The sequence below is a fragment of the Mauremys reevesii genome, linkage group 15, assembly GCF_016161935.1.
Source record: "Mauremys reevesii isolate NIE-2019 linkage group 15, ASM1616193v1, whole genome shotgun sequence".
Lineage (NCBI taxonomy): Eukaryota > Metazoa > Chordata > Testudines > Geoemydidae > Mauremys > Mauremys reevesii.
The window spans coordinates 36482975-36507082 of NC_052637.1; the positions used below are offsets into that span (position 1 = coordinate 36482975).

At 46.0% G+C, this 24108-nt stretch overlaps 1 protein-coding gene across 5 annotated transcripts in view; it reads left to right on the top strand.

Moving 5' to 3' along the window:
• Nucleotides 1–24108, top strand: part of RHBDL3 (rhomboid like 3) — a 116605-nt gene that overhangs the window by 14855 nt on the left and 77642 nt on the right. Inside the window, exon 1 of one of the 5 annotated variants that reach the window (XM_039502334.1) lies at nt 15733–15829. The exons of the other annotated variants lie outside the window; for them this stretch is intronic. The gene's annotated coding sequence lies outside the window, so the exon portion shown is untranslated. Of the gene's footprint in view, nt 1–15732; nt 15830–24108 lie in introns of those variants that run through there. 5 annotated transcript variants of the gene reach the window in all.

Consider the following 24108-nt stretch of genomic DNA (forward strand, 5'->3'; position numbering starts at 1 on the left):
AGTTTAAGTCAACTTAATTTTGTAGGGTAGACGTGCCCTGAGACTAACAGAGACCCTGGCCTCTGCAGCAAACGCTTCTGGCATCTGACTGTGATGAGATGGTTTGCTGGGGATACCCTGAGGGTGGACAGACAGACAGACCGCTTGCTTCCAAGACAGAGACAACCATCTCAGCCAAGGTGAAGAACGGGAAACATGATACAGACCAGCACAAGAGCTTAATCCTGCGTGGTTCTGAGCACACTGATCCTTATTCAGCAAAGCACTTCCCTAAGTGATTATATGGGATAATTCAGCTACTTAAAGTTGGGCATGTGCTTAAATACACTTTGCTGGATTGGCACCGTAGTGCTGGGGACCTTGCAGGACTGATCCCTCAAAGAGACAGGTGATATGCTCTACCATCCAAAATATTGGAAACTAAATGTTTTATTTCTGCTGATTTCCTGCCAGCCTTTCACAGGAGCTTTCATTTAGGCATTGGGAGCAGGAGCAATTGACAAGGATTATTTTTTTTCCCCTGACTGCTTTGCTAGAGCACACCTCCTCTATAGACTGGGGTTAATGCCACAGCTTTTAGGAAAGGGTAGAAATCTCTGTTCAGCCATGTTTGAGAGAGTCCTGGTTGTGATAACATAGTTCTTGCTCTCCAGGTGGCATTGGAGTCTGAGGTAGGGGCACTAGCTTGGCTCTCATCTGGGTTTCTCCTGATTTCCTGGAGTGCACTCAGTTAGGAAATGCTAGAGGCAACCGCAAAGCTCCTTGCTGGGTGAATCCTTTGGGAAGGATTGTGGAATGCTTTGGGAATCCAGACATACACCGAGTGGCTGGCTGGCATTTCTAGAGAGACTCTATATAAGGATGTTGTCAGTTGACACTTTTTTCCTTCATGGATCTTCCTCCTTCCTTTCCTATAGCACTGGTGCCTATTCTCCCAGCTACTCTCCCTCTGTTCTTCTGATAGTGGAGACAAAAGGTGATGTTGTCTGACTCCTTCGTTCATGTACCAGTCATTTCAGCACTGGGAGCTGTTTGTTTTGTGGTACTTCAGAGTCAGCAGAGGGAGCTCACACATTGTTTTTGTGGGTCCTGCAAAAATGGTGGTTTTATTTCGGACTCTTTTTTTTTTTTTAATTGAACAGTCCACTTGGACAACCTGGCTTGGGAAGTGTTCCCTCCAGAGCAAAGCTGTAGCCTGTTAGCAGAGCAGGGGGTGGGAGGTGAACTGACACTGCCTTTGCTGTACCGCTTTTGTTGATGTATAGAGGATGCTGGTGTCCAGGGAAATCAGCCAGTTCTAGCTCTAAATTCACTGCTTAAAGAATATTTGTAAGCCATTCATTTGCTTTGCCATTTTCTGCATTCTGCTTGCCAGTTTGGAGAAGTATTTTGGGTTACATTGACCCAGATATAGGGTGTGTGTGCATAATGGCTCTCATGTCTGTCAGCATGTTCCATAGTCCGGCATCTTACCTTTGTCGTCTGCCCTAGAACTCCATTATAGTAAAGTGGCTAGGATACAGTTGGATGGGTTACCAAGAGTAATATGGGATGGAGCCACACACACCCTGTTTGTCAGTGAGAGTCTCCCCCTCCCCCCTCTTGTGATACAGTTGAACAAAGCAGCAAGTTCCCAGCCTGCAGTCCTGTGAGTAGATTTACTTTTGTTGCACTGAACAGTCCCTTGACAAAATCCATACCCCACAATGTCACCACTGAGGACCTTCAGAGGATTCGCTAACATCGTGTGTGTGTGAGACAGCCTCTCATCCTGAAGGAACCCGCTGGAATACAGCTAAGTGAATTTCCCACTGGTTGCGCTCCAACCAGGACAGCAACGCAGGGGCCTCTGAAGTGCTATCTGCATGCACCACAGCTAATAACATGCTGAGTGGGAGCCTTTAGCTTACTTTCATATACTTGCATAGCATCTGTAGAGGAGTGCGTTAGGCAGACAGCCACTCCATCCCACCCTTCACAGCAGAGGGGGATAAGGCCCAGGACACCAGAGCAAATCACATCTCTTCCCCAAAGGTGCAATGGGCTGTTTATACACACACACCTGATATGGGACACGTGTTAGGGCAGAGACCGTGACACTGAGCTTTGCCTTAAGGTCATATTTATGGGTTCTTAATCAGCCATGGTGTTAAGGCCACGTAATCTCTCCAGAGGTGACAGCCATCAAGGAGAACTCCCCATGGGGAAGCGTGTTTACAGTTGCCTCCCCAAAAGTTGGCATGTGTATTTGAACCAAGCTGTATCCTTCTCCTTTTGGGGCCCCCAGGGTTGAACTCTGGCATGATGCATCGATTTATAGGACAATTTAGGATTGCTGTTGGTGGCCGAGAAGAGCTGGTGCAGAAAGTCATTTGCTGGCTGCTGATTTATGGGCCTGGTAAATAGTCATGAAAGGTGCAGTGAGAATTCTCTGGGCCTTGCTTGGTTCCAGTTGGCTAACAGCTCCATCCCATTATTTGACCGTGTGGAGTAATAAAGCTGGGAAAACTAATTAACTTCTTGGCCTACTGAAAAACAAAGTACTCTGCTCTTGCAAGCAACCGTGAGTTTATGGGCTAATAATCCCGTGTTAATGACAAAAAGTGTAGCCACAACACACAAAGTGTGTTCCCTTTGGCTACTTGTAAGGCCAAATGACATCTTGGAGAGCTCTGCCTCGCTGGAGATAGCTTGGAGTTCAAGGTCTATTGTTACACTTCATCCTTTTAATTATTCACCTGGTTGAGGCTTTAAATGAAGCTACCCAGGAAGATTCTTTGCAGCTTTAAACAGGCTGAATAATGTAAAACAAACTTAACCCTGAGCTTTATTGATGCTCAATCTGCTGTGGAGGACACTGGGTCTGGAGTGCCCTAAGCACTCTACTCCCCTAGGGTCCATCTCTGTTTGTTATTCACAGAGAGCCTCTTGCTACAGTATCTGCTGCACCAGCCCTTTCCCTCCAATGGTAATAGCCGGGGATGAATCGGGGTGGAGGAGAGCATCTGTAGCTTCCCATGAAGTTAATGGGAGAACCAGGAGTTCAGCACCTCTCGGATTTGGCCCTACCAGAGGAGGGAATTGCACACCTCGGTGATGATAAACGAAGCCAAGGGCGTGATGTTTTGGGAGTGCCCCACTGCCCGGCTCCTGGCATTGTCTCTGCTGAGTGAGGGTTGCTGGAATATTTGTCAATAGGGTTTGGAGAATCCCGCTTTACTCTTCCCTGGAGCGGTTCAGTGGGGGCGGGAAAGGCGTTCAGTTCTCCCATTTGTTGTTCTTGGAATCTGAGTCGTGAAGACAATCTAGAGAGACGCCCTGTGTCGTTTCTCTCTCTTCCTGCGTTTTTCACCAGAGAGTTTTTCACTCTCTCTTCAGCTGTCACCAGAGACTGATACCTGTTTAACCCTGCAGATGGGGAAAAATGCAATAGTATGCTTGCTGACATCCCTGCTCTTCTACCTGCCCCTGGAGGCAATCACCTGCTAGTGAATGGGAGAGTTTTCTTTAAAGTCGTTGTGACACCATCGTTCAACCAGGTTGTGGTTTTTATTACTGAGAAATGTGTGTACTGCCTGCTCCCAAGGAGCAGAGTTGGACCTTGTGAGGAGACTACTTTGTATTAAATAAATGCAACTGTGTGTCCCCAAAGAGCTGGGTAGGATTTCTGTACAGAATCCATGGAAAATGTGTGGCTTTCCTGCCCCCCTCACCCGCTCCCGGCTCTGCACATTTTTTGGAACATATAGAGGAATGCAGGGCTCTTTTTGTATTGGAACAATTTGCTGATTTGCAAGCAGGCTGTTTAAAAAGGCACGAGTAACTCCTAAATCCCCCAAGCAGCCTTCTACATGAGAGGGGAAGGCACTGGGCTGGGACTCTGGTGATCTGGATTTAGTTCTTGGCTCTGCCACAGACTTCTTGTGTGACCTCAGGCCAATCACTTAATCTGTGTGCCTCAGCACCCTCTCTGTCAAATGGAGATTATCCTTCCTTTCTTTCTCTTGTCTGTTTAGTTAGTCCCTGCCCTGCAGAGCTTACCCTCACTTACTATGTGTTTGTGCAGCACCCAGCACGGGGGGGACCCTGGTCATGCTTGGGGCCTTGAGGTGCTTCTGTAATAACAAAGAGCAATAGCAATGATGAACTCTGGCCCAACATTTGAACCAAGTACAATGACTCCCTTTGGTTGCTGATGGAACAGAAAGATACTTGGGCATTGAAAGAGAAACCAAACCCCAGGCCACTAAAAGTGGAATGTCTGATAAATTCCCAAGCCGCTTTCCCCCACCTCTTTCTTGTGGTGGGCAAGCTTGAGCTGTGGGGTAACCTAGGCACCACCTAGCACAAGATTATTGTTCTTCCATCCCAATAAAACATTACAGAACCAATGGTTATTTGACCTCTCGTTTAGTGTATATTCATAGCTGTTAGTGTACAATTCTGCTCTCTTCACACATTAAATCAGCTCCCTTACAGATTTTCACCTCCCTTCCGTATCTGACAGCCTGGCAGACTGTGTAAAAGGGGGATATTTTTACTCTGAAATGTTCCAACACTTTCAATTTGGAGTCTAAAACGTAGTTTGTCTCATGTCTGGCTTGTGATATGAGCCTCACTGCATGTCATGTGGCTTTGGGTACAGGTGCAAACCTGCCCCTGAACGGGCACTGTGTATTTTGGTTCATTTGAGGGGCTGAAATTGCATCATCTTAAACCACGCAAAGGGCAGAGAGCTTCTGTTACTGGAGTAGAGACTGTTCTCTTAATTGCAGTTCTTGACAATGGCACCATTGGAATGGTTACCTTCTCTCTCTGGGTCGCTATGTTCCGACTGTCCTGTATGGAACCACTCCTCCATTTTCCATTCTTTTCAAAAGACGACGAAGTAGTGTGGGCTGGGTTGCCAGGCCTGGCGGGGCCTCTCTGTCCACAGTGCTAGCACAGCAGCTGCAAGACAACCTCTCCTACACGCTTGTCCTGTGCCTCAACCTAGGGCTATAGGGATCCAATGTCATTTTCCATGGCCATTCAAACCTCCTCTTCTCAGCTGATGAGTGCCAAGGCGTGATACCTGTAGTGATGGCATGTTGTGATGGGTAGATCTGTCATCAAGATCTGGGCTGAGGTCATCCGCTCATGTCCTACCTCGCCTTTCTCCTTTTAGCAAGAAAGTGCTGACCTCTAGAGGAGGGAGAGGGCTGTAGTTGGCGCTGAAGTTCAGATCTGGATACGAGCTTCACCGAGGTCTGGGCAGGCCATGGTTGCACCAGAGGGGTTGGTGTGGTCTGTTACAGAAATACCCGGCTGTGAAGCATGGGCCAGGGTCAGAAGTAGAAAGTTGAGTGTATATTGGGTCTGGGGTTTTGGGCCTTGCTAGAAGAAATCTGTTGAGTGCGACAGGTATAACAAATACACCAGCATTATTTAGGGGATCTTGTCCTGTAACACTTCCAACTGCCCAGTGTCACAGCACAGAACAGAGCTCCAGTCCCCACACAGTGGCATATGTACTCATAGACATGCATGGCATTTGCCCTGGCTGGGATTTTTGACAGCACTCGGTGTTGGCCTATTGATCTCAGCAGGAGTTTTACCCTAGGCTTCAGTGGGAGCAGAGTTAGGCCAGAGCCGGGCACTTACGAATGCTCCATCCTGACGCTCACAGGGCTGCCTGTTGTTGCTTTAGAGAGACAAAAGGGAAATGGCAAACTCCCTGCAAGCCAGCCTTGCGAGGACACAGCCATTCCCAGGGCCTATTTGTTATGGAAACCCTGAGGCCATCAGCCCGTGGTCTTGGCCTACAAGCCTGTTTTAGGTCCTGGCTTCTCCAGCCCCGCTGCACTTCACTCCAGCTGTCAGACCACCGTCGCCAGGAGTGTGAGGCTCCCTTCCTGGCTCTTAAAGCTGAGCGTTCCCAGCTCACGGAGCGGCCTCCAGCTAATGGTGAAAGGGCTGTGAAACAGTTCCACCCACAGACCACCGGCTGTTCCTGAGGAGCTGTCTGCGCGTGCCCCAGCCCTCGGAGCACGCTTTGGCTGCTTCAGTCAAAGCCCTGGGCCAGCTCTGTCCTGACTCCTGGTGCTGAAATGGCCATTAATTAAAAGGCCCTGGGGCCGCTGTGGCTGGCTGGCATGTGTAGGGCTGGGGAGGCGCTTGTTGCTGTCCCAGTAGAGGGGGCCGGTGCCGACGGAGCACACAACTAGCTCGTGTTTCCTACCGGGTTAAAGCTCTGACTGAGGCCCTCAGCTCTGGGAGCTCAGAGCGCCTGTTGTCTTGGCCTCTCACTTCCCTTGCCCAGCAGCATGTGCCTATGAAGCTACAGCGGGGACAGTTACGAGAACCCAGACTGAAGGGTCACCAAGCCCAATATAACTGGTGTGGGAGAGGGGACGCTAACCACAGGGAATCCTGATCCCCAGCCCACGTGCTGCCTGCTCCCCCACTAACCACGGGGCTTGTTGTCCCCCCCTGTCCCTGCCAACATGTCCGGCTCTGTGGCTGAGCTGCTGTTAGCCTTAAAGTGCAGATGGACAACAGCCTGCTTCTCCCGCCCTTCCTGTCCCTTAGGAGGCTTGGGTGGGGGACTGTGAAAGCCTGTTGGGAGTGTAATGGTGCAGGGAGCCGCATTCACTTATACAAGGGGGTCTGAACATGCCACCTGGAGCAGCTGTTCCCCAGCTCTACTGTCCCTGCAATCAGCCCTGTCTGCTCCCTGATATTGCCTGGGGCACACGCCTGGTGCGGTGATTATGGAGGGGAGCTGCCTGTGGTTTTTAAAGGCAAGGTTTGCTTTCCTCCTTGTTGAATTTTGATCTTTGGCCACAAAGGTGATGTGCCTCTAGGGCTCAATACTGGCTTCACCCTGAACATGCTGCATTATTATTAATTGCAAGCATCTATTGAATAATGTGCATCACCATGGCATCTGGGCACCTTACAAGACTTATCAACATTACAGCACAAGAGACCACGCATAACGATCCCTGGCTGCCTGAAGCTTTACCAGTGCTGTTAAAGCAAGAAAGCAAAGCATGTGTGTTGGAAAGCCGGTTGGATGCAGCAGGAAACTGTTCTGGAGTAATTCACTCCTGGGCTGGGTTGTTTTGCACCGTTGTTCCTGACTGGGCTGGGTGTCAGTAATGCCACGTGCCAAGTATTTTGCTAAATAAAGCAGCATGAAGAGACCCGGTGGCTGAGATCTGATTAACCTTTGTAACTTCACCTGTGTCTTAGTTGGATTAGCTGTATTTTTTTAAGAGGGGCTTATCTCAGTGACATCTGATGCAGACAACTTGCTAGGGCAGCAATGCTCGCAACCAAAACATTATTATCAAGCAACTTGCTACATGCCTCCTGTATAGATAGTTATGGCTTCAACCTATTAAACTGTTAGTGCTAATGCCTATTGGAGGAGAACAAATAAGAAGCATTGAAGACAGATCTTTCTGAGAAGAGGGGCTGGCCAGAGCACAGGACTGGGTGCAAGAAGCTCCTGATTTCTAATTGTAGCTCTGACACTGATTCCGTCTGTGGCTTTTGGCCTGTTGTTTAGGCTTTTTGCCTGAGTTTCCCCATCAGCAAAATCCTTACCTATCTCACAGGAGTGCTGTGGGGATCGAAAAATTACAATGAAAAGCACTATACAGGTTCAAAGGATCATTATCTTTCCAGGTTAAGTTTCCTTTCTCCCTTTCCCTATCACATAACCTTCCTTTGACCCTTATCCTTTAGCATCTTTGGGATTTTTGCCTACATCAGGGCTGTAGAACTGGGCTGATATAGAAGCAAATCAGCAACAGTTGGCATTTGTATAGCATCTTTCACTCAAGTATCTCAAAGCATTTCAGAACCGTCAGTATACTTGGCTTCACAGATGGGGAAACTGAGGCACGGAGGTTAGTGACTTGCCCAACACACCACAGAGAGGCTATGGCAGAGTTGGCAGTTGAACCCAGATCTCTTTGCTCCCAGTCCAGTTCCTTAATTCCAAGACTCTTCTTCCTCTCAAAATTCTGCTCTTTAATATATAGGCTTTATATTAGACTGAAGCAAATTTCTGGTTCTGTTTTGTGTACTCTTATTTATTTCTTATAAACAACCACCTACTTTACATGGACAGACCTTTAGTTTCCTAAGCAGTGTTAACAGCTCTGAGCCCTCGCAGCTCTAGATGAAGTCATTCTGGGAGCTTAATCCCTTTGAAAATCAGTTTGTTTTGGAGTTTTTGTTTTTCCAAAGAGGGAGAGTTAACATTTGCACTGGCATTTACTTCTGTCTTGCCAGCCTACAGCACCGTAACGGGCTAAATACCGTACAAGCCCAATCAAAGGCACAGTCCTTGCCCCCAAAAGCTTACACCTCATAGAATCCAACTCAGAAAGAAGCAGGACTGATTTACAGAAGGCTTTTGCCCAGAGCCCCCCTTCCTCCTGCAAAAGCCAATTAATTACCTCCTAAGCAAACTTAAAATAGAAGTCTCCTTCCTTGCCCCACCAGTAACAGTCCCTGGCACACCCACTGTTCCTGCTGTTCATTTAGGTCAGCTGTCTATCTTAGGTATAATAGAAGGGTTAGTTACCTCTGGGAGGGTAGCTCTCAATTCTATATATGGACATCTGAAAAAGTCTGAGCTGTAATTTAATATCAGAGAGAGTCTGCAACAGGAGGAATAAAAGATGCACACAGCTCCACTATAGCTATTTTGAGATCGGGAGTCTGACAGTAGATGTTTCTAAAGTGCGTGTATGTTTTCTATTTTTGCTGGTGAGAGATGGTCGGGACTGCTGGTCGTAGTTATATAATAAATGGCATCTGGCTTCTAGTAACTAGACTGAATATTTGTAATTTTTCTCAAAACTGCCTAGAGCGGTGGAGCACTCAACTTCTATTAATTTGAATAGAAACATCCAAATTTATTAAGCAGCTTTGGGAAATGTCAGCCTTTAAACCCATATAAACGTTACATCAGTGATTTGGGATCTTAAACATTAGCCAGAAAGGTTTTGTAGTTTACCTTTTGGTCATTGGTCTTGATGAAGACGCACTTTGTGAGCTGTCATTCAAGACAAGAACCCAAGGGAAAAGCAGACGATCTTTTGGTTTTTTTCCTTAGTAGTCACTAGCCTTTTCAATTGTCTGGAGGTTTTGGGATTCAGCAAGAGTTGCTCTGACCACCAGGTTCTTATTAAAAAATTCTCTATCCATCCCTCTTGGGTGTAACCCAGCTAACTTGGGCTTCTGGTGCTTGGGATGTGGATCAAAAATTTTTATTGTCGACATTCGGACCTGGGCTGGAGCCCAGGCTCTGGATACTTTTCCCCTGTCGCAGAGTCTCACAGCTTGGGCTCCAAACATCTACACTGCAGTTTTATAGCCCCCGACAGCCAAAGCCCAAGTCAGCTGATCCTGGTCATCCATTGCCATGCTGTGGGTCTTTTATCGTAACATAGATGTTTCCATAGAGGCCAATTTCTTTATCAGAAGGTCAATTCCATGACCTGACTTTTTTCCCCCTTCAACCTGCTGTTGAAATGAGCTGAAGTTTGCTCTACTGACGATGTTGCAAGATGATTTGTAAGAGTCACAAAATAAGCAACTGTGATGGGGTCCCTGGGGTGCAACTTGGATTGAGGGACTGCTGAGTCCTCCAAACCCACCAGCCTGGGTTGTTGTGTCTCACACTGTGATGCTAATGTCAAGCTACAAGCCTCTGACACTTACACAGTCACCCATAGGCAGGGACACACCCAATTGAGTTACATGAATGACCTCCTAGCCACTCATGAACCATCAATAGAGAGGCTCAGCCAATTCCCCTGAGCTCCAGCCCCACAACCCAAAGCTGTATCGTCTTACACTGCTCAAGCCTTCCTTGGGCAGTGCAAGTTCATTAATTATTTCGCCACTCCCTCCGTGTGAAATGGACACACACTAGCCTTTGTAAACTGAGCTGAGATTTCCCAAGAACTTCAACCAAATACATGCTGTTTTAGGTAAAATATAGAACAGATTTATTAACTACAGAAAGATAGATTTTAAGTAATTCTAAGTAGCAGGCATAGAGATCAAAGTTGGTGACCTAAAAAACAAAAATAAATCCACAGTCTAAATTCTAACTTAAACAGACTAAGCAAGATTTGAATCAAACAGTCTGTCACCCTAACAGGTGGTACAAGTAGCTTACAGTTCCTCAGTGCACAGACTGGACCCCCCTTCCAGCCCTGGTGGGACTAATCTTCCCCAGTTCAGTCTTTTTCTTCCAGATGTTCTTCCAGGTGTTGAGATGGGGGTGGAGAGAGGCCAAGTGATGTCACTGTTTTTCTTTTTATACCTTCTTTCAGCTACTAGAAAGATTCTTGCTGTGACATGGTGGTCAAGCAGGCTTCATTGCATACATGCCTTCTCTAAGAAGCCTCTGGGACAGCAGATTCCTTTCTGACGGGCCATCAGCGCCCATCTGGCCAGTGATGGGTGCTCCTTTGCCCTTACTGAAAGTCTGGCTGTGGGCGTTTTCCAACCTCCTGACATATTTCAATAGCACGTATAGCAGTATTTTGTAACTTCACATACAATGACCATACATACAATCCAATAGGATATTAGTGTTCAGCAAATCAAGACTTTTAAAATGATACCTCACAAGGCATGTATTTGTACCACACATCATCATATCACAGTGGTGAATATGGGGATTCCAGGGTGCTACTTTGAAGTACAGAGTGTCACAGCAACATACTTGCTTCAACATATATTAAGCCTTTAATGTGGTCTCTAATGCAATGTAAAGTTACAGTAGTGGTGATATTTTTATTTGTTGCGATGGAGGTTTTCCTTTTGGATCCTGTTACCTGTCAGGCTGTATAATGTAACTGAATCTTCTTTACCGTTTCATGATTCACATTGGATTCTTTTATTCTTACAAATGAAAACTGGCCAGTTTCGTCACATTTTAGATGCAATCTTAAGGTGTCTTCACTGGTACCTGGGTCTGAGCACCTGGGTTATCCTAGCTCAGATATGAGCATTCTTATAGCAAAGCCCTACCCATGTTACTGTGACCTCACTGTTTCTGCTCTCTTGTGTGTCTTTGGGGGCATTTCCTGTGGTTCTTTGTGCTGAGGTGCTCTAGGATTCTTTCCTAGTCAATTGTGTCTATTGCGGGAGAATCTGTCTGTCCTGCAAGAGGAATTGTGGGAAGGCATTGGAGGACTATCAGTGCTCAAGTGATTTTTTTGCCTGTATCCTCACTGCAAAGTGAGTGGCTCAAAGTGGAGCTTCGCCTCTAATCCACTCCACAGCTGGGTCAGGTAGCCCTGGCTAAAAACACTTCTAAACCTGGGTCAGAGATTTTTCTGTGTGGATGGTAGGAGGTTTGGGCTAAACCTGAGTAAGAGCCTGAGTTAACCGTGCAGTGAACACGTTCTATGTCTGTATTGGGGGAAAGGTGTGTTATAAACATGAGGTAACTAATGTGTTAAAATCCTGATATAGGCAGGGCAAGTGATGGTTTTACCATGTGTTAGCAGATTAAGGTAAATTCGAGAGTAAGGTCTAGAGTCTATCTAGGAGACCTAAACACATGTTAAAATGATAGCCGCTTTATCTACACTAAGGGTGAAATCCTGGCCCCAGTTAAATTAGTGATGATTGACTGCAGTAGGGTTGGAATTTCAATCTCGTGTTTTGACCTGTGTTAGTTAGCACATGTTAAAAATACACATTATTCATACTGAAGACAAGGTCTTGCACTCAATACACATGCAATAAAATTGGTCATGTGACTTATTGAAACCACACACAGACAGAGAAAATTTACTCCTGGTATGATGCTTGCACTTGTTTCGGTTGTGAAATCTGCATGTGTCACATTTTCTACATACCAATATAACTTTTAAGTGTAGGCTTTGCAGCCCATATATCTCACACTGCCCATCTGTTTTAGTGAGACATGGGCACCCCTCACTACTACCACTTGTAAAGAAAGTGTGACCATTAAATTGAGTTACAATGGATGTTAATTTCCTTTTTAGGAATTAATGTATTCAGGTAGGTCATGTCCACTGACCCCAATGCAGCTTGCAGGCTGGATATGTAAATTGCAAGCTACAGAGGATGACTGATCTATTAGTAGATGGGATCTGATCAGGGGCGGCTCTAGTAATTTCGTCGCCCCAAGCAGGGCGGCGCGCCGTGGGGGGCGCTCTGCCGGTCACCGGTCCCGCGGCTCCGGTGGACCTCCCGCAGCCATGCCTGCAGAGGATCCACTGGTCCCGCGGCTCTGGTGGACCTCCCGCAGGCACACCTGCGGATGCTCCACCGAAGCCGCAGGACCAGCGGCCCCTCCGCAGGCATGGCTGCGGGAGGTCCACCGGAACCGCGGGACCAGCGGACCCTCCGCAGGCACGGCTGCGGGAGGTCCACCGGAGCTGCCTGCCGCCCTCCCTGCGGGACGCTGCCCCAAGCGCACGCTTGGCGCGCTGGGGTCTGGAGCCGGCCCTGGATCTGATACCCATAAAAATGAATGCATTTAATGTTGCATGAGAATGGTTGGTTTGAATTTTGAAGGAGTCTTCAAAGGGATGTCTTACTTGGCGTTCAGTGTCTGAGGCCATTTTATTACAGTAGCAATAGAAGTGAGGAGACCTCGTGGCTTTGGACGGTTGGCATGTGGCTTACTTCACTTGAGCATTTTCTTCACCTGGCATTTTTTGAAACAAAGTATGAGAGAATTTAAAAATGATGCAACAGTATTTTAAAAAGTAGTTAATAAACTTCAGTCTAAGTTCGCCTTCCTCCAACTCTTACTTCAAGAGACTGTTGGGTAGCTTAGGTCCCACATTTAATAGTTTTAATTTGTTTTTTTGCAAAACCAAGTATTGATAGAAATAATTTTATTAATGGTTTTAATTTGAGGGAGGAAGCAGGGAGGGGGGGAAAGGGATCCATAGGACTCAAGAGTCCCCTTGTAGCATTTGCAACCCAGATATGGGACTGCTGTACTACTGCATTGGGACCTAGCAAAACTGACCAGTTTATTTTCATTGTCCCAGCCAGGTGCAATTAAACCAACAGCCCTGACCATGAATAAAAGCACCTTGGACTTATTTTGTAACTCTCATTCTAAGCAGCTAACATGGTATAGTGAGTGAGGTAAGGAAATGCTGTTGTGGATTCTTAAATACGGGCTGCAATCCTGGCCCCATGGAGAGTTTTGCCACTGACTTCAGTGAGATCAGGATTTCACCCGTGATTTGTATGTTGACAGTGTCTCTTTAAAAGTGTAAAAAGAACAGGAGTACTTGTGGCACCTTAGAGATTAACAAATTTATTTGAGTGAAAGCTTATACTCAAATAAATGTGTTAGTCTCTAAGGTGCCACAAGTACTCCTGTTCTATTTGTGGATACAGACTAACATGGCTGCTACTCTGAAGCCTGTTGTTTTAAAAGTGTAGATATGAAAATATTTGAGTCCTTTGAGCTGGATGTTATTAAAGGAAATTTGCATAGGATACATTATTTCCTAGGAAAATATTTGTGGTAAATTTCATTTTTCAAGAGCATGATATTGTTACAGTTAATCAGACGTTTTGGGCCTGTGTTCTGAAGTAACTGCTGCATCTCTTTTTTTCCTTTCTACACTGCAAGATGAATGCACTGGTTGTTTTCGGAAAACATGGGGAAATAGGCATCTGCATACTAGCATATAGTCTGAGTCTGAGTCACTGGCCTTCCATGAGGCCCGAGCCCGGAAGGCGTCGAAGTACACCCCGCTGGCCGAGACCCTGAGAGCCCAGGGCTACGAGGTCCAGAAACACACCCTGATGGTGGGACCCCCACAATGAGCTGGTGCTGAGAGCATGTGGAGTCGGTCGACGCTACGCTCGGCTCATGAGACAGCTCATGGTGTCCGACACCATCAGGTGGTCCAGAGACATTTATACGGAACACATCATGGGACATGGTCAATACCACATTGAGTAATTGAGACCGCCGACAAGGGAAATAACCCACTTCCTTCCCTGATGAACCAAGGGACACACCCCAACCATGTACTCATTCGCTACACTGATACTGACTTGGACTCCTTATACATTCCATGGGTGGCGTACCCGAGCCCACTAATCCACGGACTCTTTAAAAAGTCTTGCACCCCAATCTGGGTCTATGCCGGTTATTTGATATTTATGTATCGCTTCACCCTTGCAACCGATACCTGTAATCCCTCATAACTCAAGCCTGACCCCAGATGTACAGTACCTTCCCTCTTAACTTGTGTCTATTTAAAATTAAACATTAACTTTAATAAAATTTTTGTCTACAGTTCGCAAATACATGGAGAGGGAATGGCTTTGAAGAAGTACAGTGTGATTAAAGTTTGTGTGTCAAAGAGAAGGGGAGATAATTGACTGGAGCAATTCTTTCTCTAGTGTCTATAAAAGGGTCTTCATAATATTTTAAAGATGCAGATTGAGAGTTTAATTTTTTAAAAACTAAAATGTTGAGTCCAAGCTTAGGTAACGAACAGCCAATATCTGTCTAGTTGAAAACGCACCAGCTATGAGCAGGCACTTTGCTGTCAAGCAGCCTCCCTGAACATGACCTTTCGGAAAGGCTGGTGGGTTTGATCAAACAGAGTTGGTCTGAGAAAAGCCCATTGTTATTGTAATGATGTGGGACTCTGTGTACACACACTGCATCTATCCTGCTGACTGACCTGTTCTCACATGCTAATGCTTGGGGGTTAGCTGGAACAATGTCTCCATTTGGCATTGTCAAGAAATGAGCACAGTTTAATACATTTCATTAAAGAAAACTCTACTTCTTGGGGAGTAGGGGACAGTAACAACAAGAAAATTTCAGTGTGAAACGGCGGTTATCCGCGGATGGCACCGCGCCATTGGGCATATTCTCAGTGTTAAAGAGAAGTGAATTTGTTTTTTTTTTTTTAAAAAGAGGCAGATATGGGTGTTTGGTGATGTCTCGCCTTTAAAGTAGGCGCTCTTCCCAGTAGTAAATCCTCACAATCTGCCACTGACTACTGAAGTAAGCCCCTCTTTTAATTTGCAAAAGCAGCTGTGTTTGTTCGCAGTGGCATCAGCTGAATGTGCAGGCAGAACCAGCTGCTTTGCAACAGTGTCCTTCTCCTGCTGTTGTTTAGTCTTGGGTTACTGGGAACCCTGAATTAACACAGTTATGGGCCTGATCTTGTCCCGGGTGCAGGTAAAACCCCCTGAGATCCGTGGGAGCCGCAGGTACTCAGCAGCTCCTGATTCGGAAATCAGCCACTTCTTTAAGTTCCTGAATATAAATAACTTCAGGTGGCCAAGTTTGTAATTTTTGGCCAAGTTGGGAGTCCGTCTTCTAATCACATTTCTCTTGAGGGGGTAGGGAGATGTTTCCAAATGGTTAATTTGTTGAAGTCCAACCCAAAGCCATTGGGAGGCCATTAACCCCTTCCCTTCCAAGAGCCACTAAGGTGGTATGGCTTTCATATGGTTACAGAGAATTCGCCAATGAAGGGCTTCAAGAGCATGAGTGGATAGCTGCAAAAACCAAAAAAACCTCCTAGGAGGTGAGCCACAGACCCTAGAACAGCTGTCTGTTGATTGTATTGAGTACTACAGAGAGAGAGTGTGTCATTGCCTGGACTTTCGAACTCGACCTCACAGGCCGTCACCCACTCCTCCCCATTTCCACTGCAGTCCAAGTGTAAGACGAGAGACAGTGGACAGATGTCGGAGCTTGGAGGGCAGGAGTACACAGAAACGACGAGACAATTGGTGATATGCAGGTGGTCTTAGAGTGGAGCATCTCAGACCCTAAAAGGTAATTCCCTGAAAGCCACATTTGCCCTCTTCCCTCCTTGCCACCTGCACGCCCTGCTGGATCAGGCCTGGTCCATTAAAAAGGGCACCATAATTTTCACTGCCTTAGTAAAGACTAATGTAAAGTAAAATTCATTCTTTTATATGCGATAGGGCAGGAATGGAATGTCTGTTAGATCGACTAGACCGTTACACTTGCCTGCTTTGCCGCAATGAAGAATGATGTGTACAATGAAACGTTTGGCATAGGAAAGACGACAAAAGGCACACACACCATGTGTAAAGAGTGGGCCCATCCCAAAACTCTGAATCTGGGCATATATCAGTTTGTATAATGTGCTTTGAAAGTGTGTTGTGTTCCCCTTACTGACTAATACATGGAGCGGATGGTAGCCTACTACTGGTGACAACTGACAGCCTGGGTTAACTCATGTGGGAGTGGGCTGGGCTGTGCTGCTGAAGGATCTGGGTTCAATCCTTGCTGATGGCCAAAGGCCGTTACATTTGCAACAAAAACTTTTATTGTTGTAATGGGTTGAATCAAAACATAAAATCCCAACCTTCTCCAATGTTGGGAATCCTCCGGATTCAGGTCAAATGTTCCAGTCTCTAAATTTGGATATTGCTTCTGGTCTATTGTGTGTGACTCTACAAGTTTCAAATCCCCAGGGTAATTCTTGTGGCAGGGGCTAGTTCCTGTTTAGTGAGACAGAGACAGACGGTGTCCTATATCTCCTTCTCTGTGGGTGCAATCGACTTACTGTCAGTCCATTTACTGTACAGGGTCTGTCTCCAATAGATGGGCAGTCAAGGTAAAAGCCTTGCTGGCTGTGCAGCCTGAACAAGTGTGTCCTGCTATTCTGCCTCTCATAGGGAACCTACAAGTTCAGTGATGAGCAGATCCTGGTCGTGCCTCTCTGGGAAAATGACCCCCACCTCCTCTTTGCTGCCATTAATTGTCAGCTCCTGGCTTGAGGGATTGCTGCTCAGGAATCATTCTTTGGAGGATTGAGACTCAGTGGATTGACAGGGGGACTGATGCTGTCATGGTGGAGGGAGTTTGCCAACCATGATGCACAAGAACCATTGGTTGCTGTTGTTCTGATTAATCTGGCTCATGAATGGAGTGGCTGTTCCTGGACTCTTCTGTGATATGGTGCATGCCTGCGTACAATGATTGGTTAGGGTTGCCAGTTTTGGTTGGACATATTCCTGGAGGTTTCATCACATGACATCTTTAATTAAAGATTAATCTTTAATTCCTGGAGACTCCAGGACAATCCTGGAGGGCTGGCAACCCTACAAATGGTGAGAAGTCCCGCAGCCAGAGAGCTCTGCAGTTATAGAGGGTTTTCTGTATTAAACTGCATTGTATTCTACGGGATCAGAATGTAGTTGGGGAGGAGAAGACCTATTAGATTATCCGATCCAGCCTGCTATAAAGAGCAGAATGTAGTCCACCAATAGCATCCCCCAGATGACGGCATCACGTCCCAGTGGACAGGACACGGGTTTGGAGCTGGGAGTTCTAGACTCAGCTCTGCCATTCATTTGGCACCTTAGTTGTGTTTTGTTCATCTGTAAAATGGGGTAATGACGCTGACCCTCCTTTGTACGCTTCTTTTGAAACCTCTAGATGGAAGACGTTAGGTATGTGTGTGGGTATTATTTGTATGTTTGTTACACTGACACTACACTGTACCTCAGCTTTTGGCTTTCAAGCACTGCTGTAGTACGCAACGTTAAGAGTTGTTGATTACTATGGTTCGCTGTTGTTAATTTTTGGCAAAAAAATAAATAAATAGGTGGCTGCCTTGTTGGGATTCCCTCCGAGACCTGTTTCCCAAGACCTCAGTTCAACTCCAGCCTTAATCACTCAGGTATCTAAAGACAGCGATGCTATGCTGAGTTGATCAAAACACAGCAGGGAGGGATGCAGGGCACATCACAGCTCCGAAGTTGTACAGAAACTTTCTCCCTTTACATGCATTTCCCATCTGCTTGCATTCACTATATGTTGCATCACACATTTTTGGATTGGATTGGTTACTTTGCAGGAACCAATCCCTCTGTGCAGCATGCACTGTGATTTGACTTCCTCTGTACCTCTCTCTACATTCCATGTCCCTTGTTATCTAGTTCATAGTAAATGGGACTCTCGGTGTTCTCCCTCTGATCTTAGTTGGTTCAGACACTCTGTCTTTGCCTACTGACCTATTTGCTTATTTTATTGAGCACAAACATTCTGTTTTCAACCTGATGATTCATTTACATCCCTAATTCTGTCTTGAAAATTATGCCTCCATGTGTTAATTACTCATGTCAGGCCAGCCCTCAGCTACATGCTTTAGTAGAACCCTCTTCTCCGCCTGCCCGACTTTCGCTGTCATAAGGTGGTTCTATAACGATAGCAGTTCTGGAACTGACACTGGGGGCAGAAGTGTCATTTCCTAGTACATAGAGCAAGGATTGTGGGAGGAGTCAGTGGTGAGTTCTTTTCCCTTCTGTGCTACAGACTGAGAGTGTCTGCTGCAATTAAATACCTGCTGCTGGTCTGTGCCAGCTGACTCGGGCCAGCTGCTGGTGTTTAATTGCAGGGTAGACAGACCCTCTGTGGTCATGGGCAGGCCAAGCAGACGAGTTTAGATTAGGGGATTGAGCACAAGGTTTGGAGACTGGCCGCCTTCATCCTAAACTCGTCCCTGCAAGTGACCATGTGTGCCCTTGGTCAAATCACTTAACTCCGCTGTCTGGTTTGCTCATGAGTGGAGTGGGGATAATAATAACTTGGCTCACAGGTTAGTTAACTGTGTGCAAATGCTGGCGAGAGTTGTGTTTTTATTAAGTGCAGAGGAGGATAAATATGGGCATGACATCATTTGCAGCCTATCAGAATGTTTCAACAGTACGAGCTCAGAAACCATTTCCTTAACGGGCTTTAATGAGCTGCTTAGGTGGTTCATGTGCCTGTAGATCATGATAGCCCTTTACTGTAGCTTTTCCTGGCTTTATGGGATTTCATGAGGTGTACAGTACAGATCCTGAAGGAAAGAGCAGCGTCCATCACTCATAGGGTTGAATGGCTAAATCCAAAGGGAATTAGCTAGTATTTTAAATGTGCTTGACTGAAACCCACTTCCCTGATATGTGCTCATCAGATGTGAGCCCCTGACATGTCATGGTTCATCTTTAATACAATACTTTGCTTGGTAATTCTCATGGATTTCCTGTTCATTTCTACAAGACAAATGCCTTACGTACATGGGGTGTGTATGGGCTTGGATTGGGGTCCTCTAGTCAGGAAAGTGACCTCTTGGCTAAAGTCAGTGCAGTGTCAATTTTATACCTGACACATCCTCTATCTGTAATTCCCTGCACTTGGACTGAAAATTTCATTTGAGGATGTCAATGCGCTTTATATAATCTAATTTAGCCTCACAACATCCCTGTGATTGTCCTAATTTTACTGATGTGGAAGGTGAGGCAAAGAAGGGTGAAATCGTAGTTACTACATAGTTACAAGATATTCTTGGGTATTTCTAGTCTTTCAATGGCATATTTACCCAGTGCCACAAAGTGAGTTAATGTCAGAACAGAGCTCAGGACTCCTGCCTCCCTGTCCTCTCCCCTATTCTTCCCAAACCAGCCTCTCTGACTAACAGGTTTCTTACAACTATCACAGTCCTATGGGGAACTGAGGAATTTCCATTTTTCTCAGCCTATTTCCTTAGCTCCAAACATCCCATCATTCCCTGCGAGAAAAAGTATTTTTTGCTTAAGATGGTGGAGCACCTACTATGTAGCTCAGTCTGTGACTTTGGTGTGGCTTCCTCCTTCAGCCAATAATTTCATAAATGGCTAGTTCACAGAATGGACTCTGCATTGGCATTCCCTGGGCAGGACTAAAATGTTTTTTTAATAGAGTGGGGACATCAGACCAGCCGCCTGGGTTTGTGTCATTGGAGTGCTCTGTACCTGTGTACATGGAAATAGTGAAAATGCCAGTAGATGGCACTCAAGAATGCATAGCATGGTTTTTGGGTTTTGTAGGATCACTCAGACTTGCTTTTCTCCTCTGCAAATGGTTTCTTCTCTGCAGCTCTTTATAGTTTGAAACTCCACGCCCTGAACTGTGTGGCGTGGCTCCATCTTGCCTGTTCAGTTACTGTTGGTAGCTTAGGTTGGGTCACTGGCTATTGGTGCGTGGGGCAGCTGCTGCTGTTACATAAAGGTGGGGTGTGTGGCTACAGTGATCAAAGGTCATCCTTTCTCGGAAGGTGGTGCTTAGGATGAGAGGCTGATGAGGGAACTGCAGAGAACAGGTTCTGTTTATTGTGTTCTGCCACATTTTTACGCTTGAACTGGTTTGCTTGTACATACAAGTTCTCCAAGCCCTATTGAGAAGAACACCACAACTGGGAGATTTTCTAGGCATGGTGCTGCTGTTTGTTACTAGAGCTTTTATAAAGTATTTGTAATAAATTGGCTGTATTTCATGTCTCTTACTGGCAGCTCTACAAAGAGGTTAAGCGCCTACTACTGCTACCACACAGTGGAGTTATTCCTTTAGCTTAAGAGTGGTAGATTTGATGATAATGGTTCTAGCCCCACCGATAACGGGGTTGGAGGGTGTTGCACATTAGTAATACAACCCTCTTCTCCAGTCACAATGTGCCTGGCTTCAGTTTTTGTCACAAACCACAAAGCAGGACCATGTTCTCTGCAGCTCACGAACCTTCTGGTGAACCTGGGCCAAGTTCTGGGGCTGATTTATGGCTTTGGATAGAAACTCAAGTTAAAACATTGATCAGCTTTTCCTGATGTCACGTCTCTTCAGCGTTGGACTTGAGCTTGTTCTAACCAGCTCTGGGCCTGATCTGAGCACCCCAGAACCCCGAGAAAGTTTGGTTCCACATCTCTCTAATAGGGCCAAAGCAAAATTTCAGCTCTAACCTGCCTCAGACTTGAAAGCCCAAAGGAAGCCAAGCCCTTGATGAAGTATCTCCATCAAATGGACTTGAACCAGCCTCTGTTACTCAATCAAGTTTGCTTTGATGGTAGGGACAAATTTTCAAAAACGCCTCAGGAATATAGGCGCACAAGTCTCATTTCTTTACAAAAGGGCCTATGCTCCTAAGTCACTTGGGCCCAGATCCTTAAAGGTAATTAGATGCTAACTAACTCTCATTGATTTCAGTGGGATTTAGGTACTTAAATCCCTTTGAGGATCTGGTCCTTAGGCACTTTTGTAAATCTTCCCCTATAGCTTTCTTAACTTCTTTTTTCTTTTGTATCTTTGTTCAGGCCGCCAGCAGCCTGTAGGCCTGAACATCTGGAAATTAAAATGTGATTTGTTGTTGTGATCCGTTCGCTCTGTCTGAGGGCAACCGTCCCTGTTTATGTTCCGTTTTTCATCATGAAATCCTTTTAACCCCTCGCTCCCCCAGCTTGTCGCAGAGGGCTGGGAAAGTTGACACTGGCGCATTCTGTTCCCTGTCTGAATTGTTGTGGGGTTGTGTTTATGTGGGGGAAGGTCTCAAGACAAGAAGACCACCGGGCAGGGAAGGGTGGGGCTTTTCAATCCGTCTCCATTCATCCCCTGTGGTGGTGGGTGGGAAGGGCCTTGTTTTCATGACCGGATTTAGGGGGAGGTTTTTGTTTTGGTTTTTTTTTAGGCTCCTTTTAGAGCTGCTGCGCTGGGCCCTGAGAGTACAACAAAGCGGAGCATGCATATGAAATTCATAGGGCCAGAGCACTCTGAGTCTGGCAAAGGGGTGTGACAGAAGGGGGAGTTACTCTGCCAGATGCAGCCACTCCAGATTCAGCCCGGAGACCATCTATCATTTCTCCAGATGAGGGGTTTTACCCACAGCTCCAGTTAATGATGACCAGTGTGAGGGGGAACCTCATTGGGGCTGGGGAACAGAGGGCAGCCACAGCCTTTCAGCCACAGACCGCTCTGGCAGCACCAATAAAATATGTAAATCCCACTCCATTAGTGTTCCCCGTCCACTGCCACAGCATCTGCTTGCTCTTTGAGTCTGTGGCATATATTTTTGTATTAGCAACCTAGAGTTAAAGCAGAATTCACTTTCCTGTGATTCCTCTCAGAAGCTGAGTGGTCATCTTTCCCTCTTCTTATTCTCCATGCTCAGAAAGCAGCTCAATAAGTGTTTGCCGCCATACTCACAAAGCCAAACATTGTCAAGAACTCATTGACGGCATCCAGATTATCCTCTGCTTATTTGCATAAGAAGATTAACCAGCCTGTGATATGTGGTGGTCATGCCTCCGCCTTCCCATGTGGGACACCTAGATTTGGGAATGGGAGGGAGCTGGGCTTCCCAGAGGTGATGCATAACGGGGCCAGACTACAGACCTGGCACATGCTGTCCTCTCGACAGGTGCAGCTGATCCAGTCTAACAGCAGCCCTTGCTGGGCAGTTTAAAGGAGTGGGTGTTTCCTAGAAGCTAAAGATGGAAGGAAATATTAGATCAGCCAGTACATCTGGCTGGTACAGGATTGTTCCATCAGCTACCTGTGTAATGTGTGGCCATTCCCAAGTGATGGGATTTGCATTGTTTCCCTTAGGAGGTATCTCATTGTCAGGAAGTTTTTTCCTGATACTGAACTTAGTCCCTTTCTTAATTTCATCCCTTTGCTCCTAAGTGGCTCATCTAAATAAATCCTCTCCTTCCTCGGCGTTTGCTTCACTCAGATACCCATAGACTGCTCTGTTCCCTGCCTTGAGTCACCACTTAACACAGCTATGCATATTTTGGATTTTTTAACCTTTCCTCGTTATTAATGGATTCCCTCCAGCATGCTTGTGGACAGGTACTAAAGAAAAAGAGAGGGTTGAGTGAAAATTGAGTGCAAGCCTCATTCAGAGCTGGAAAGGTGTTTAGAAAGTGCGCTACGTTCTCTTGACCGGATACGTTTCAGCGTTAGCCCCAAAAGTCTCACGAACACGGATGGCAGATGCACAGCTACAGCTCCCTGCACCGAGCCAAGAATAATTCATCTTCTCTCTCTCCCCCCACTCCATATGTAACATGCTATGCATATGCCCAGACTGGCAGATGGAAGAGCAAGAAGCGGTTATATTTGCAATTATGATTCTTCGTGGGCTCGTCTGTCCTGTGATGTTGCAATGTTCAAGCTTGTCGGTTTCTGCAGTGTGGCCTTTCTGGAGTTCCTTACAGGCCCTCATGTTCTTGATTGTTTCCTCTTCCTGCTATTTTTCCATTATAATCACTGTGACATGGATAACAACATTTCCTGCTTCCTGTGGATACCAGTAAAATGTCTCCAACACAGATAATTTCCCGGTGGCATTTTTGGCTTTAATCTCCTTTAGCTCCTCCATAGGACTTTCCCTCCACTTGGCCTGTTATTTGGCACTTTGTTTTTTGTCCTTTCCTGTTAAGCTGCTGTGCAGCCCCAGAACTGCTCAGCAAGGAGAGGGAAATTATAAGCAAGTAATCAGAGAACAGGTAGCTGAATTCTGCTAAACTCTTCTAATCCTCCCTCTGTGCTTGGGTAAATTACTTAACCTCTTTGCCTCAGTTTCTCCATCTTTACAAGCAGACTGCTTTTTCCGTAGCTCGCAGAGGTGTAGAGAGCATTGATTAAATAATATTTGTAAAGAGCATAATTTGTTATTTCAAAGTACAGTGCATGCCAAAGACCTCTGGCATAAACACATTAGGTTGAGTACACCTGAGTCCCTAATCTAACTTGTGTTCCCCTTTGAGGTCTCTAAATTCTCTGTCTAGTTCCTTTTTTTCCTAACCTGGTTTCTTCTCTCAGCTAAATCACTTTTTTATATATACTGCTTGGTTTTGTGCTGTTGTTGCAATGTGCTTTTAAATATATTCTATTTTTATAATATTTGTTCAGCACAAGAAGCATCAGGTATGCGGGGAAGAAAAGCTGCTTCTTGAGCAATGGCACAGATGGGCACCTTGCACTTACTCTTAAAAACCCTGGTGTATGTTTGACTTCCACAAGGTGACGGAAACGCTAAAAAGGCAGAATGGGGGAATGCGATGAGATTCAGTCCAGTTCTCTCTGGATTGCATTTGCTTTTGAATGCTGTGTTCTGTTGTAGCCTTCTGAGCCCCCGTGATATCCAGAGTGGCACATACGGTAAATACATTTCCAAGCATGTCGGACGTGATCTTCAAATGTTAAATTAAGTCAATCGTTAATATTAAGAAATTCGAACATCTTAAAGCACTTGACAAACATTAATGAGTTAAGCCTCACAGCTGCCC